This window comes from Bos javanicus, chromosome 1 (assembly GCF_032452875.1).
Source record: "Bos javanicus breed banteng chromosome 1, ARS-OSU_banteng_1.0, whole genome shotgun sequence".
NCBI classification, from domain to species: Eukaryota; Metazoa; Chordata; class Mammalia; order Artiodactyla; family Bovidae; genus Bos; species Bos javanicus.
In genome coordinates, this window is record NC_083868.1 from 135868278 (window position 1) to 135883538 (window position 15261).

Below are 15261 nucleotides of genomic sequence, written 5' to 3' on the forward strand. Positions count from 1 at the left end.
CCTCTCTTGGCTCCCATGAGCCACTCTCCCCCACTCTTCCTTCTACTTTTTGGCCAGCTTTTGACTTTTTCCTTTGTGAAATCTTTCTCTCTTCTCTGACCTCTAAATGCTAGAGTTTCTCAGGATTGGGTCTTTGGGTTTGTTCTTTATAGTCATAAGTGATCTGATTCATTTGCATGGATTGAAATGTATATGCGACGACTTCTGTATTTTTGTCTCTAGCCCAGAACGTTCCTTTCTATTCCAGGCTTGTGTACCATTCTCCCCTTGACATCTTCTCTACTTAACAAACTTAACTTGACTAAAACGGAATTTCTTTTCCCTCAAATACCGCCCCCCCACTTCTCCATGCCAGTAAACAGTACCAACACCTACCCAAAGACCAGAGTCTTGACATCACATTTTCTCTCATCTGCCACATCTAATCCAACACCAAGGTTAGTCAGCTTTACGCCCACTCCTGCCCCAGTGTACCTCAAATCCATCTGTATCTCACATTTCCACCCGCACCCTGGTGTACATCCCGTCATGCTGTCTGACCCCAAGACACCATCCTCCTAATCCATGTGTCCTCCTCTCCTTGAGTCCGTGCTGCATCCTGCTTCCAGGGAGATTTTCTTCAACCCTTCACATCAGATCATGTTGCTGTGATTAAATAAAAACTCTTCTGCAGTGTTTCTTTTGGTTAGAATAAAACCCAAACTCCTGACAGCAGCCCTCAAGGCCCTGCAGGTGTGATGGTCTTCCCACTGCTCACAGGTTAAAGCCTGTGGGCCATGCGGGCCTCCCTCCTGCCTTGAGGCCTTGGTGGGCAGTGACTCCTCAGCTTGGACTGCTCTCTCCTCTTTGTGTGGGTGGCTCCATTCTCGTGATCTCCTCTCCTAAGGCAGGATCTTCTTCCACTCTTCCTCTCTCTGCCTTGTTCCCTTTCTTTGAAACACTTATCCCAGCTATATGTGCTTAGTTCCTCAGTCATGTCCGGCTCCTTGTGACCCCATTAACCACAACCCACTAGGCTCCTCTGTCCATGGGAATTCTCCAGGAGAATACTGGAGTGGGTTGCCATGCCCTCCTCCAGGGGATCTTCCCAACACAGGGATTGAACCCAAGTCTCCTGCACTGCAGACAGATGCTTTACTGTCTGAGCCACCAGGGAGGCCCATGAATGCTGGAGTGGGTAGCCTATCCCTTCTCCAGGAGATCTTCCCAACCTCGGAATTGAACTGGGGTCTCCTGCATTGCAGTGAATTCTGTACCACCTGAGCTACCAGAGGAGCCCATCACAGCTTATAATTATTACCAATTTTTGTTTCTTGATTTACTTGCTGCCAGAATATATACTCATTGAGGTCAGGCTTTTCTGCTTTTCTGTTCTGCTGTTGTCCCATCCCCAGCACAGTGTGTGGTACAGGATGAGATGGATACATGGGCCCAGAAATGGTGCTGCTTCTTCAGGGACAACCAGACAGGGGAGCCCCTAAAGGCACAGCCAGTGTTGTACCTACTTCCAACCTGAGAATCACCTTTGGCCCTTCCCCTCACTCCCAAATCAAACATAACAGTTCCCTACATTGACATGCTTCACTCCATTCCCATCCCTTATCCAGCTTGGTTTGAGTCCTAATCATCTCTTTTCTAGTTCAACCTGCTAGTTGTTACCTGTAGATGGAAAATATGAAGCCCATGGAATGAGTTAAGGTAGCACCCGCAGGTGGAGTCAGGGGACATGTCATCAGGTAGTGAAGAAGGTGTCACCTCCCGGACAGCTCATCTCAAGCATAGTCACAGCCACTGGGCATCCAGGGAGAATCAGGGACACTGAAGGCTAATTTCGGTCTTTCTGGGGAAGTTGAGGTTGGGGAAACCCTCCTGAGTCCGTACTGCATATGAGTTTTGACCTCATCATTACACTGCAGTCCATCTGAGAGAAGAAGTCTTAGTAGGAGAGGTCGGAGGAGTGTGGAGCAAGAGGCTGGTGTGGGTGCTGGTGTTCACAGTGCTGGGCAATCAGGAGGTCCTAGTCCCTAGAGGCTGCCCTCTGTCATGGGAGGACAGAATTCCCGTGTCTTCACCCTCCCTGGAGGCCTCCTTCATTCCACAGCCCCCAGCATCCTGCCTCAGTTACCTTGGACTTGCTTTGAACAAAGAGTTTAACCGCCACAGTATGGCAGATGTAATCCTGGCTATACATGTCAGAAGGGTTTCTTTGTCATGAGCTGGCCCTAATTTCTACAGATGCCCTAATAAAATCAGAGTTTTGAGCGCAAGCATTTCAAGATATGGTGACTCTGGGAGGCTCTGTTTGGGCAGCCAGCTGGTCTCCCTCTGGGACTTCTCTCTGCGTCTCTCCACTTTCTACATTTGAAACAAATGCTTTCCAACTTCCCATTTCCCTTTCTGCTGGCATGAACTTACTAAGAGCAAATTTGAATTTATTCAGGGGTGTGCTCTTATTTAAACCCTGACAACTTGACCCTGCTCTTCACTCTGGCTTTCTTTCTCCTCTCCCCCGCTGTGGGCTGAACTATTTTCCTGAACAGATGAGGGCCTTTCCAGGTTCCAGCCCTTGACTCAGATTGCTACCTCTGCATGCCATGACCAAACCCGGCCACCCAGCCTCCCAGTGGGGAAACTGAGGCCCAGAGAGTACAGGAACTTGCCTACAGGACTAGGCATCCAAGCTGAATTTAATCCTCATATGTCTGACTCATAGCTCGTTGCCCGTTTTTCTTTTTAAAAAATTTTTTATTATGGAAAATTTCAACTACATAAAATTACATATAAAGGTAGAAAGAGACATATCTCCTCACTTCAACAATTAAAATCTCATGGCTAATGAAAAAAACCTCCATTTCCACTGACCTCTACTCCTTATCTCAGATTGTTATACACATGTCACTTCATCTGTAATTATTTCAGAAACTCTCTTTTGTACTTCTTGTACTTCAACTTAAAAATTAATAAAGCCATGCATACATGTCTAGTTTAAAAATTAGACAGTACTAAAAAGAAATGCTTATAAAGGTTTGTAAAGAAAAAGCACTCCCAGGCCCACATTTTTGTAACCTCATGTCCTAGTCCCCAGCTGTTTGTCTGTTCAGAGCTTGCCCCATCTTTCTACAGATTTTTTGATTGCCTACAGCCATAGGCATTATTTATTGACTTCCTGGTGGACATATGAAGATTTACTGCTCTGACACTCCACCTCCCTTTCCCTTTATTTATTGGCTCTCTTGATAACTTTAAATAATAAAGCTGTATGTCTTGCTGTATCATTTATGGACAGTTTCTTTCTCACATTCACTTTTTCTCTTATAATTGCAGATGTTTTATATTCTAAGGTCAAAAGAGAAGATAGGAAACCAGTTTAATTACTCAACGACTCTAATGATGCCTGTGTGAAATACAGATCCTTTTTGCTAAGAATTACGATGGAAGTGCCCCTGATTGTGAGAAGCTGTGGGCAGAGAGCCAAATTGTTGCTTTATTTCTCAACCGAGCATCCTCAGGCCTCCAGAATAGTCAGCTGTTTGATCATTTTTCATGGTGCTAACCTCTCCAGGGTATGCCTGCACCACCCACACGCAACCATCTTGCCTCACCACCCACCATGTTTGAATTGTGATTCTAACACTGAGTAGCTTAGTTTTTTCTCTTGTCAAAGGGAGCAGCTTTATCTAGATAGTACCAGGCACACAATAATCCCTTAATAGATGTTTGTTGAATGAATAAGTGATACATGTTTAAAGAGCCAAACATGAAAAAGCAATGAGAAACCAGTTCACAAGCATCAGACTGGCAGACCTTTGGAAGTAGAGGATATGAAGGAGGGGGGCCTCATATTCTGTTTCTGGGAGGGTAAGTTTGTGTGGCCACTCTGGGGAGGCATTTGGCAATGTTGGCTAAAAGCTGATGATAGGCAGAGCCCATGCTGTTTCTAGGTACCAGCCTGGAGCCCAGTAGGAAACCCTTTCTTTTTTGGGGGGTGTTCTGTGGCTGCTTGTGGGATCCTAGTTTCCTGACCAGGGATTGAACCGGGGCTCTCAGCGGGGACAGGGAAGAATCATAACCACTGGGCAACCAGGGAATTCCCAGAGACCTTTTCTCTAGTGGGACAGGGAGGAAATACTTTAGGCTTTGTGGTCTTTGTTGCAAATCCACAACTCTGCCTGGGAGTGTGAAAGCAGCCAATTAGTATACAATTAGCACATGAACAGGTGTGACTGTGCTCCAGTAAGACTTTATTTACAGAATAGATGCTTGGCTGGACTTGGCCTGCCTGTAGTTTGCCCAACTCAGACCTAGAAAGAATCTCTCCCGTGTACATGAAGTTTGTGCCCCTCTTGTTTGTGACAGTCAACCGAAGCAACCTCTTTGGTTTGACAGTGAAGCAACCTCTGTCCATCGACAGAAAAATTCATAACCTATGATGTAAATACAATGAAATGCAACATGCATCAACAAGGACAAATCTCAAAATCAAAATGGAGAGTTAAGAAAGCAAGTTGCTTAAGGAAACAGTATATAACAGTTAATTTCTTGTGTCAATTGGACTAGGCCATTTCATGCAAAGATGGGCACAATAAAGGACAGAAACAGCAAGGACCTAAGAGAAGCAGAAGAGATTAAGAAGCGGTGGCAAGAATACACAGAAGAATTGTTCAAAGGTCTTAATGACCTGGATAACCATGGAGAAGGCAATGGCACCCCACTCCAGTACTCTTGCCTGGAAAATCCCATGGATGGAGGAGCCAGGAGGGCTGCAGTCCATGGGGTCGCTAAGAGTCGGGCACGACTGAGTGACTTCACTTTCACTTTTCACTTTCATGCATTGGAGAAGGAAATGGCAACCCACTCCAGTGTTTGTGCCTGGAGAATCCCAGGGACGGGGGAGCCTGGTGGGCTGCCGTCTCTGGGGTCGCACAGAGTCGGACACGACTGAAGTGACTTAGCTGCAGCAGCAGCAGCAGGCGGCAGCAGCAGCAGCAGTCACTTACCTAGAACTAGACATCCTGGAGTGTGAAGTTAAGTGGGCCTTAGGAAGCTTTACTATGAACAAAGCTAGTGGAAGTGATGGAATTCCAGCTGAGCTATTTCAAATCCTAAAAGATGTTGTTAAAATGCTGCACTCAATATGTCAGAAAATTTGGAAAACTCAGCAGTGGTCACAGGACTAGAAAATGTCAGTTTTCATTCCAATTCCAAAGAAGGGCAATGGCAAAGAATGTTCAAACTACTGTACAATTGCGTTCATTTCACATGCTATCAAGGTAATGCTCAAAATCCTTCAAGCTAGGCTTCAGTAGTATGGGAACTGAGAAATTTCAAATGTACAAGCTGGGTTTAGAAAAGAGAACAAATTGCCAACATGCATTGGATCATAGAAAAAGCAAGGGAATTCCAGAAAAACATCTACTTCTGCTTCATTGACTATACTAAAGCCTTTGATTTTGTGGATCACAACAAACTGTGGAAAATTCATAAAGAGATGGGAATATCAGACCACCTTACCTGCTTCCTGATAAACCTGTATGCAGGTCAAGAAGCAACAGTTCTAAGTGGACATGGAAAAATGGACTGGTTCAAATTTGGGAAAGGAGTACATGAAGGCTGTATATTATCACCTTGCTTATTTAATTTGTATGCAAAGTTGAGCTGTGAAATGCTGGGCTGGATGAAGCACAAGCTGGAATCAAGATTGATGGGAGAAATATCAACAACCTCACATATGCAGATGATACCATCCTAATGGCAGAAAGCTAAGAGGAACTAAAGAACCTCTTGATAATGGTGAAAGAGGAGAGTGGAAAAGCTGGCTTAAAACTCAACCTTCAAAAAACTAAGATCTTGGCATCCAGGTTCATCAATTCATGGCAAATAGATGGGGGAAAAATGGAAACAGTGGCAGATTTTATTTTCTTAGGCTCGAAAATCACTGTGGATGGTGACTGCAGCCACGAAATGGCTGATTCATGTCAATGTATGGCAAAAACCACTATAATATTGTAAAGTAATTAGCCTCCAATTAAAATAAATAAGTTAATTTTTTTTAAATGCTTGCTCTTTGGAAGAAAAGCTATGAAAAACCTAGACTGCGTATTAAAAAACAGAGATATTGCTTTGCTGATAAAGGAGTATATAGTCAAAGCTGTGGTTTTTCCATTAGTCATGTATGGTTGTAAAATTTGGACCATAAAAAAGGCTGAGCACTAAAGAATTGATACCGTGGTGCTGGAGAAGACTCTTGAGAGAGTCCCTTGGATAGTGAGGAGATCAAACCAGTCAGTCTTAAAGGAAATCAACCCTGAATACTCTTTGAAAGGACTGATGCGGAAGTTGAAGCTCCAATACTTTGGCCACCTGATGGGACTCATTGGAAAAGACCCTGATGGTAGGAAAGACGGAGGGCAGGAGGAGAAGGGAGCGACAGAGAATGAGATGGTTGAATGGCATCACTGAATCAATAGACATGAGTTTTGTAAACTCTGGGAGATAGTGGAAGACAGGGAAGCCTGGTGTGCTGCAGTCCGTGGGGTCACAAAGAGTTGGACATAGCAACCTAACAACAGCAACAAATGGTGCCAAGATGCACAGATGGTAAAGAATATGCTTGCAATGCAGGAGACCCAGGTTCAATCTCTGGGTTGGGAAGATCCCCTGAAGATGGGAATGGCTTCTCACCCCAGTATTCTTTTGTCTGGAAAATTCCATGGATAGAGAAGCCTGGCAGGCTCCAGTCCATGGGGTCACAAAAAGTTGGACATGACTGAGCGACTAATATGGTGCCCAGATATTTGGTCCAACATTACTCTAGATGAGATTAACATTTTAATTGGTGACTTTGAGTAAAGTGAGAGGACCTCATTCAATTAGTTGAAGACCTGAATAGAACAAAGACTGAGGTCCCGAGAGGAAGAAAGGATTCTACCAGCAGATGGCCTCTGGACTTGAACTGGAACAAAAGCTCTTTCCTAGGTGTCTAACCTGGAGAAGGCAATGGCAACCCACTTCAGTACTCTTGCCTGGAAAATCCCATGGACAGAGGAACCTGGTGGGCTGCAGTCCATGGGGTCGTTAGAGGTCGGACACGACTGAAGCGACTTAGCAGCAGCAGCAGCAGCAGCAGCAGCAGGTGTCTAACCTGTTGACATCTTGATTTTGGACTTCTAGCTTCATTATAGTGTGAGCCAATTCCTTAAAATGTTTCCCTGAAACATCCTGTTGATTCTGTTTCTCTGGAGAACCCTAATGCACAATGTAATACAATTGAATATAAAGTCTAAAATCATGCAGATAATCCTACAAATGATATATATATATACACACATAGTAAAACTGATAAAAGCATGGTGGGAATGATAAATGCCAAATGTAGAGGAGTGGTAGCCTCTGGAGAGGAGAATGGAATCAGGACAAAGCACAAAGGGGTTTCAGCTGTATCTGAAATCTTTGTGCGTTTTTAAAAAAAAGTCTGTAACAAATAACATTAAGGCGGACAATTTCAGATGCTGGGTATCCATTTTATATATTTGACATATTTTATAAATTAAGAAGAATGAGACAACACCACTCAACAACAAGGGAAAGAAAGTCAGTGCAGTGGCTGGCATGCCCATGCTCCTGAAGTGTAGAGCAAGAGTGGCTGGGACAACTGGGCAGAGGAAGCAGATCAGGGGTGGTGGGAGATGACCAGGTAGAGGGCAGTGGGGACCTCTAGAGCTCCAGAAGAGGCCTCTGGGCAGCAAGGATGAAGATAAGGCAGACTTGGCTTGGGAGAGTGGGGCAGAGCAGTGCGGTCTGTGCGGGCGAGGTTGCCGTAGGTGGCTGCAGAGGCTTGGGTCGGCCACTTGGGTATGGTCACAGGTGCATGGGCTCTCCGAGGGGCACTTTGTGCTCACCTGGAGGAGGCTTTGCAGAAATATTAATAGTTATCCTCTACTTCCCTTTGACAAGAGTTGTTCCTGAGAGCTTGCCAACATCAGAGGAATTTGTGCTGCTCTGAAATACACTGGGGACTTGTTGAGGCTTAAACTGAATTGCAAGTTCTTCCCTATTTCAGTGTGGCTGCTGGAGCAGATATTGTCGGCGCTCGACCACATCCTCTTGGATTGTTTTTTCCACCATTTTCTGTGCCTGTGGGTTTCCTGTGCTTTCGCTTCCCATAGTCTGCACTTGGGACTCTTTTTGGAGCAGGGCCCTCAGGCCAGCAGAGCCCACTGTTCAGTTCCCTGGGCTAGTCCTTTGGGAATGACTGACAAGCATGGGGTGCGGAAGCCCAGCTCCCTCACTTGGGATTAGGACAACTTTGAGTGGAAATTCCCCTCCTGAGTTCCCCTGAAGCTGAGATGATTTGCTTGCTTGTTTCTCCCTCACAGGTTTTCCAGGAACACCTCTATAATATGCCACCTGCTAAGGAGTCCTAGACTTGGGCTCTGCCTCTAGGGCATCCATCTAAGACAAGCGTTCTTCTCATCCCAGAAACTCTCTGGGGTCAGGATACCTCAAGCTGTCTCGTGGGCTGTTGGGCACATAGGCCGTAGAATCAAACTACCCAAGTTGAAAGACTTGTCTCTATCACCTATTAGCTGTGTGACCTTGCAAAAGTTACTTAACTGTTCTGTGCTTCAGTTTACTCATCTTTATTTTATTTTTTAAGTTTTATTTTTTCATTGAAGTATAGCTGATTTATGAAGTGTTGTTTCAGCTGGACAGCACAGTATTTCAGTTGTATATATGTTTATATTCTTTTACATATAGTCTTTTTTATATATATTCTCTTACATACATATTATCTTTCAGATTCTTTTCCCTTATAGGTTATTACAAAATACTGAGTAGAATTCCTTGTGCTATATCATAGTTCTACTTTGTTATCTATTTTATATATAATAGTATGTATATGTTAATCACAAATTACTAATTTATCCCTCCCCTCCCTATCCCCTTTGGTAACCATAAATTTGTTTTCTAAGTCTGTGAGTTGCCTTATCTTTATTATTATTATTTTTTAAATTGGAGATACAGTTCACATTTTATTCAGTTATCTGCCATATTATCCTTGAAACCATTAATAACCCCTCAATCACAAAAGAAGCAGGGGGAAAGATGCGGATTTTTGTGCAGAAGTCACTCTCCACCAAAAGCAATTCATAGTCTACCATGTTTCATGGCTGTGGTTTTCCCTGGAGCTTCTTTTCTGAGGGGAGCGGGGAGAGGGATCTGTTTCTCACAAATATTAGTTTAAAACAAATAACATGACGTACTGTATCATGGGAAAAAAACAACAAGGCCTAGTTCCTGGTGAAACTGCAACCAGGGCGGCCTTCAGGAAAGGATCCCTGCAGTCTCCTAGAGGTGACAGTCAATAACCCTTCTGCCCCAGCCAGTTAGTAATCGTAAGAGAGGTAAGGTAAGCCAGGTGAATGAGAGAGGTAGTCATTAGCTGGAGGACCATGAGCTAGACTCTCTAGAACAGGAATGGCTGAGTGAGTCAGAACGGGAGGGACACATCTACAGAGGCTGGAGAAAAGTAATTAAGAATAGGAAAGGGTGGAAAGACACAGGTTTCCCACCCTGTAGGAGACCCACAGAAAGATGGGAGCCAAGGGCAGTCCTGTGCTTTTCTCTGAGACAGGTGTACACTGTACCAGTCCTGCAGTTTTCAAATAAAAACTGGAATGCTGCTGAACTAGTGCAAAGTGAAGTCAGAGTAAACACTGTGTGAGGCGATGGGACAGGTGTTAGGGTTGAAAACGAAGCTGTCTAAGTTGCCGTCCTGACCTGAAAGTGGCCGTCAGACCTGCACACCACAGAGCACTGTGTTGGAGGCCCGAGTGAAAGGAGACACCACTTCCGGCTGGGAGGGCAGAAAGGGCATTCTCCAATCCTTTCTTCTGGATTCCTAACATGTCCTCTGTGTCACTGCTCAGCCCACCCCATTCCAGGCACTTGTTTGTCTTCCTTATCTTTCTCTGTAATGTGAAATGGAAGCCTGAGAGAAGATCCTGCCTCACAGGTGTCCAATAACTGGGTGGAATTGTGTGCTGTGGAGGCCTCACTCTATTTTGGATCAAGTGGGTAGAAAAAAATTGGAGGAAAGGCGAGCTGATAAGATGGTGCTGGTTAAGGGTAAGGTGTTTTAATCAGAAGGTATCTCAAGGGTATCTCAAACTTAGTATGTGGCTTAAAGCAGGTGACAGGGAGAATGTCAGTGCAGCCAAGGACCACAGGAAGGTAGCTGGGAGCGCTTTGCCAAATACGTTAGTCTGCATAATTAGAAAGCTAAAATCTTTTTCTACTATCTACTTAACTTTAACTAGAGCTGACGAGGGAATCATGAATAACTAGAGGGCCTTAACTTTCTAGAAACTAGGAACATCAAGTAAACACAGCACCCCTCAAAAAAGATGAGGCTGAATATCAAAGTATAGAGAAAGCTTTTGAATATCTTCTTTTCTCCCCCTAGGAACTTTATATGCTATATTTTCTCTCTCTTTTTAATTAATTAATTTATTTTTAATTTTTTTTAAAACTGAAGTATAGTTGGTTAAAAACATTATATTAGTTTCAAGTGTACAATAAAGTGATTCAGTTTTTTTTGGGTATCTTAAGTTTGTTTTTGGCATTTTGGTCTAAAAGTAATCAAGTAATAGAGAGATGCCATCCCGAAAAGGAACGTCTGTAGGAACCAGAGCAGTTGGGTCCACGTATTCGTGATGCCTTTAGACTTGCGCAATACAATGGCATACAAGGACATTCCCATGAGAATCATCCAGGCAAGCCAACACCAACCATGCACGAGGGTGTGATGATGCTTCAGCGAGTACTGAGTGAAGGGCCCAGGGGTCCCAGGCTCTGATAAGGAGTACTCTCAGGCCAGAAGACCATCCACGTGTAATAGCCAAAAGAAAGGATGATGACAGTAACCCAGAACAGACGGCTCCTCTGGAAGTAGGCCTCATCTCCTCTCGACTTCCCCATTGCTGCAGCGCACATCATGGGATGCCTGGCAGGCCACTGGCAGTGTGCGGGGAGATAAAGCTGTGAGTTGCCTTATCTTTAAAAGGGGGATTATAAAAGTGTGGGCCACATAGAGTTGTTGTCAGGTCAAATGGCTTGAGAGATGCAAGAACCTCAGAACAAATTCTGGCATATGGTAAGTGAAGTGAAGTCACTGAGTCTGTCCTACTCTTTGCGACCCCATGGACTGTAGCCTACCGGGCTCCTCCGTCCATGGGATTTTCCAGGCAAGAATACTGGAGTGGGTTGCCATTTCCTTCTCCAGGGGAACTTCCTGACCCAGGGATCAAACCCAGGTCTCCCACATTGTAGGCAGACGCTTTACCATCTGAGCCACAAGGGAAGCCATATGGTAAATGCTCAATAAACATTAGCTTTGTTACCCTCCACTAGAACTTAAGGGCAATCAGGAATTAATATGCTTTGCCCCTGAACCTGGGTCTGAACACCCAGGCTAATTTAATGAAGGAGATAAACCCTTCTCTGTTATATGGACATAAAATCTCAATTTATTACGATGGTGTAGGATGGGCAGGTCAGTAGATTGGCAGGGTGGATGTGGCTAATAGTCTATTGAAAGAACTATAGAAGAATCCTCACCCTTCCTTTGCCTGAGATCCCACCTTACCTTCTAACCCCGGGGCTGGTTGAGGAGCAGGAAGGTGGGTTTGGATTCCATGTCCAGGAATGGGATTTGATAGGGAGACAATTAGAGAAGGGCACCAGCAAAAAAGAGAGGACAGAACTCAAAGTATTACATTTGAAATAGGAAATCAAGGTTCCAGTCCTGGCTCTGGCCTTTACCAGGCACGTATTTCTCACCTCGAAGTCTCAGTTTCCCCATCAGTAACAGGAGGTAATTACGCTGGATCTGACTCCACAGAGAGGCTGTGAGGATCTATGGAGACAGCAGAGAACTGCTGTGCACTGATTCCTACAGATGGCGCCAAAGCAAGTGTTAGGAGAGCAGGGCCATTGCACAGCCCAGATTATCTTTGGAAATCCCTTAGGAGGGCTCTATTTGGGGCAACTGACAACCAACACATCCAGGACAGCCAGGGTTTTTCTCCAGATGAGATAGCTGATTTAGAAGAAGAGCTATGCTATCTGGAAAGTTCCTCTCTTGAAATACCGCATCCTGCTCAGCAAGGTAGAACCCTCTCAGCAGGAGCTGTGGTGGGAACTAAGCCTGCGGAAGAGGAAGCAAATTCGTCTCCTGCTCAGTACAGGGCACATCCTCATGGAGGGAGAAGAAGGCCAGCACCAGTTAAAAGGGGTTTGTCTCTCCCTGCACTGATTAAGGTGCAGGACACGTGGGGCCTTAGGGCAGGAAGTGGAGCGCTGAGCTCTGCTGCCTCTCACACTGGAGGCCGAGGCCCTGCAGATTGCTTTGCCTATGGCTTGCAGGAAACCTCAACTCAGACATTTCATGTTGCAGTTTTAGAATGCAAAGGGCTCTTGGAGATCACGCAAGATGAAGAACCAAGGCACAGAGAGGTGTGATGGCTGGTCCCTCTGCTCTTTAGTGACCACAGCAAGGACTCATGGGAGAAACATGGCCTTGATCAGAGAGACAGGACTTCAAACCCTGGCTTTGTCACCTGTGGATGTGCCATGTTCTAAAGGCCCCTGTTTGTAGAATGGGAATAAGGCAACTTTCTCCCCAGAGTACCAAGAGGACTAAACCACGTGCATGTGTAACAGAATGTTAAATTGTCTGAGCCCAGATGGGAAGCTGCTCACTCCTCTTTCAGTGCCCGGAGGTTCACCTGCCCCCGCAGCAAAGGCAAGACCCTGTGACAGGTGTGACAGCCTGGGCTCCACTGAGAGGGGTTTACCAGAGGGCACCTTTGGGGGTGGGGTTGCCGTGGGGGCACCAGCAGAGGAGAGGCCTCTCCCTGCAGCTAGTCCTGCAGAGGGGGAGGGGCGTCTCAGAAGAGCTAAGAGAAACGTCCTCAGGAGAAGAAACCTGGTTTAAACTCCAGCCACACCCAGACATTGTGAAGCCACCTTATAACAGTGTCTCTCAAGGAAGAACCTTTCTGCCTTCCTTTCCTCTCCTTCCTTCCTGCTTACACACTGACTGCATTAGAAACAGCAGCGGGGAGGGCAGGGCGGGGCCGGGGGTTGCCTACCTGGGAGGAGGGAAAACGTGGGTCCATGGGTTGAATAATATATTGACCAGTCATGTTGTTTACTGGATTGAGACAGTGTTTTGGGACTTAAAATAAGCATGGAATTTTTAATTACCTATAAGTGATCAGAAAAATCCTGAGACCATTCATGTTTTCAACAAGGGGCAGGAGACAGCATGTACCTCCCACTGAATACATTGAAAGGGACCTTGGAAGAGGTCCCTTTCAAACCAAAGCTGCTTTTGTAAGCGGACCTCAAGAGGCCCTCCTGTTTAACACACAGTTGACACCCATCACACACCCTGCACTATGCTTCGGCACACGGCAGGCTCTCAACAATGTGTGGATTCATTTATTCCCTCCTCATCCCTCTTGGCTCTCCAGGTCCTAGAGGCCAAGAATTTTGACCCTTTAATATCCGAACTCCATAGTGCCTGGTGCAGAGTAGACCCATCAATGCCTGATGAATGAACAGAATAAAAGTGAGTTCTGTGCCAGCTCCACAGCAGCCACCATGACAAAGGTTACACTGTGGAGCCTGCTGCTGAGGAAGGGGGTGGGGCCAGCACACGCCGTTATTGCTAAGATTCTGTACTTACATGTGACACTAATTATACCCGCAGGCTGAGGAGCTGCAGCCTAATCTCTGACACTGACAGGGCGTTTTCCCCACTCATATTATTCTCCTTCAGTTTCAAAAGAGTTGGGGCCATGATGGCAGGTGTAATTCTGTCTGTCCTTTTGTAGATGAGAAGATGAAGGTGGAGAGACTGGGGACCCAGGCAAAGTCTTTGGTGAGCTGAGAGCAGATGGGACTCAGGACACCTACTGCAAACTCAAGCTCTCATCTAAAACCCAAAGCCACAGAAAATGCAACTGAAAGAGAAAAGGAGGAGGTGGTTTCTCCCACCACAAATGGAAGCAGGAGAGAATAAGAACAGACTTGCTAGATAATAATATGCAAAGTCTTGGGGCAAAGTGCAATTTTATGGTTGATTTATAATCCTCAGGAAATTGGGAGCTGTCATGAAAATCCTGACATGAACGGACTGACTGAGGGGCGGTATGAAGTGTGTGGCTGGCCTCTCTGGATCAGGGTGGCTCTAGCAATGAAGGGATGATTATAGGCATCCAGAACTTGGCACAAATCAGATTTTGCAGCTGGGTGACTAGGAGTTCCAGCCAGTTCCTAGACGGTCCAGAAGGTGGCGCCACTTGCCAAGATAATCTGGTCAAAGACAGCAGCCTGAGACCCCGCCCGCCCTCCGCCCCCAGCCCCGCCTACAAGGGAGTCCCTAGCCGCTCTAATTTGGCCTAGAGTCTACTGTTGGATTTCTATCACAGAGTGAGATGCTTTTCAGACACCAAGGGTACATCTCTGATTCAATTCAGTTCAGTCGCTCAGTTGTGTCCAACTCTTTGCGACCCCATGAACTGCAGCACGCCAGGCTTCCCTGTCCATCACCAACTCCCAGAGCTCGCTCAAACTCATATCCATCCAGTCGGTGATGCCATCAACCATCTCATCCTCTGTCGCCCCCTTCTCCTTTTGCCTTCAATCTTTCCCAGTATTGCCAAAGGATTGCAGTTTCAGCTTCAGCATTAGTCCTTCCAATGAATATTCAGGACTGATTTCCTTTAGGATGGACTGATTGGATTTCCTTGCAGTCTAAGGGACTCTCAAGAGTCTTCTCCAACACCATGGTTCAAAAGCATCAATTTTTTGGTGCTCAGCTTTCTTTATAGTCCAACTCTCACATCCATACATGACCACTGGAAAAACCATAGCTTTGACTAGACTGACCTTTGTCAGCAAAGTAGTGTCACTGTTTTTTAATGTACTGTCTAGGTTGGTCATAGCTTTTCTTCCAAGAAGCAAGCATCTTTTAATGTCATGGCTGCAGTCACCATCTTCACTGATTTTGGAGCCAGAAAAATAAAGTCTGTAACTGTTTCCATTGTTTCCCCATCTGTTTGCCATGGAGTGATGGGTCCGGATGCCATGATCTTAGTTTTCTGAATGTTGAGTTTTAAGCCAACTTTTTCACTCTCCTCTTTCACTTTCTTCAAGAGGCTCTTCAGTTCCTCTTCCCTTTCTGCTATAGGG

The 15261-nt window shown here is 45.6% G+C and overlaps 1 protein-coding gene and 1 pseudogene across 4 annotated transcripts in view; both read right to left on the minus strand.

The window, feature by feature from the left end:
- BFSP2 (beaded filament structural protein 2) overlaps nt 1-15261 on the minus strand; it is a 78246-nt gene that overhangs the window by 39056 nt on the left and 23929 nt on the right. The gene's annotated exons all lie outside the window — the stretch shown is intronic.
- LOC133254812 (transmembrane protein 254-like) lies at nt 10607-10980 on the minus strand (annotated as a pseudogene).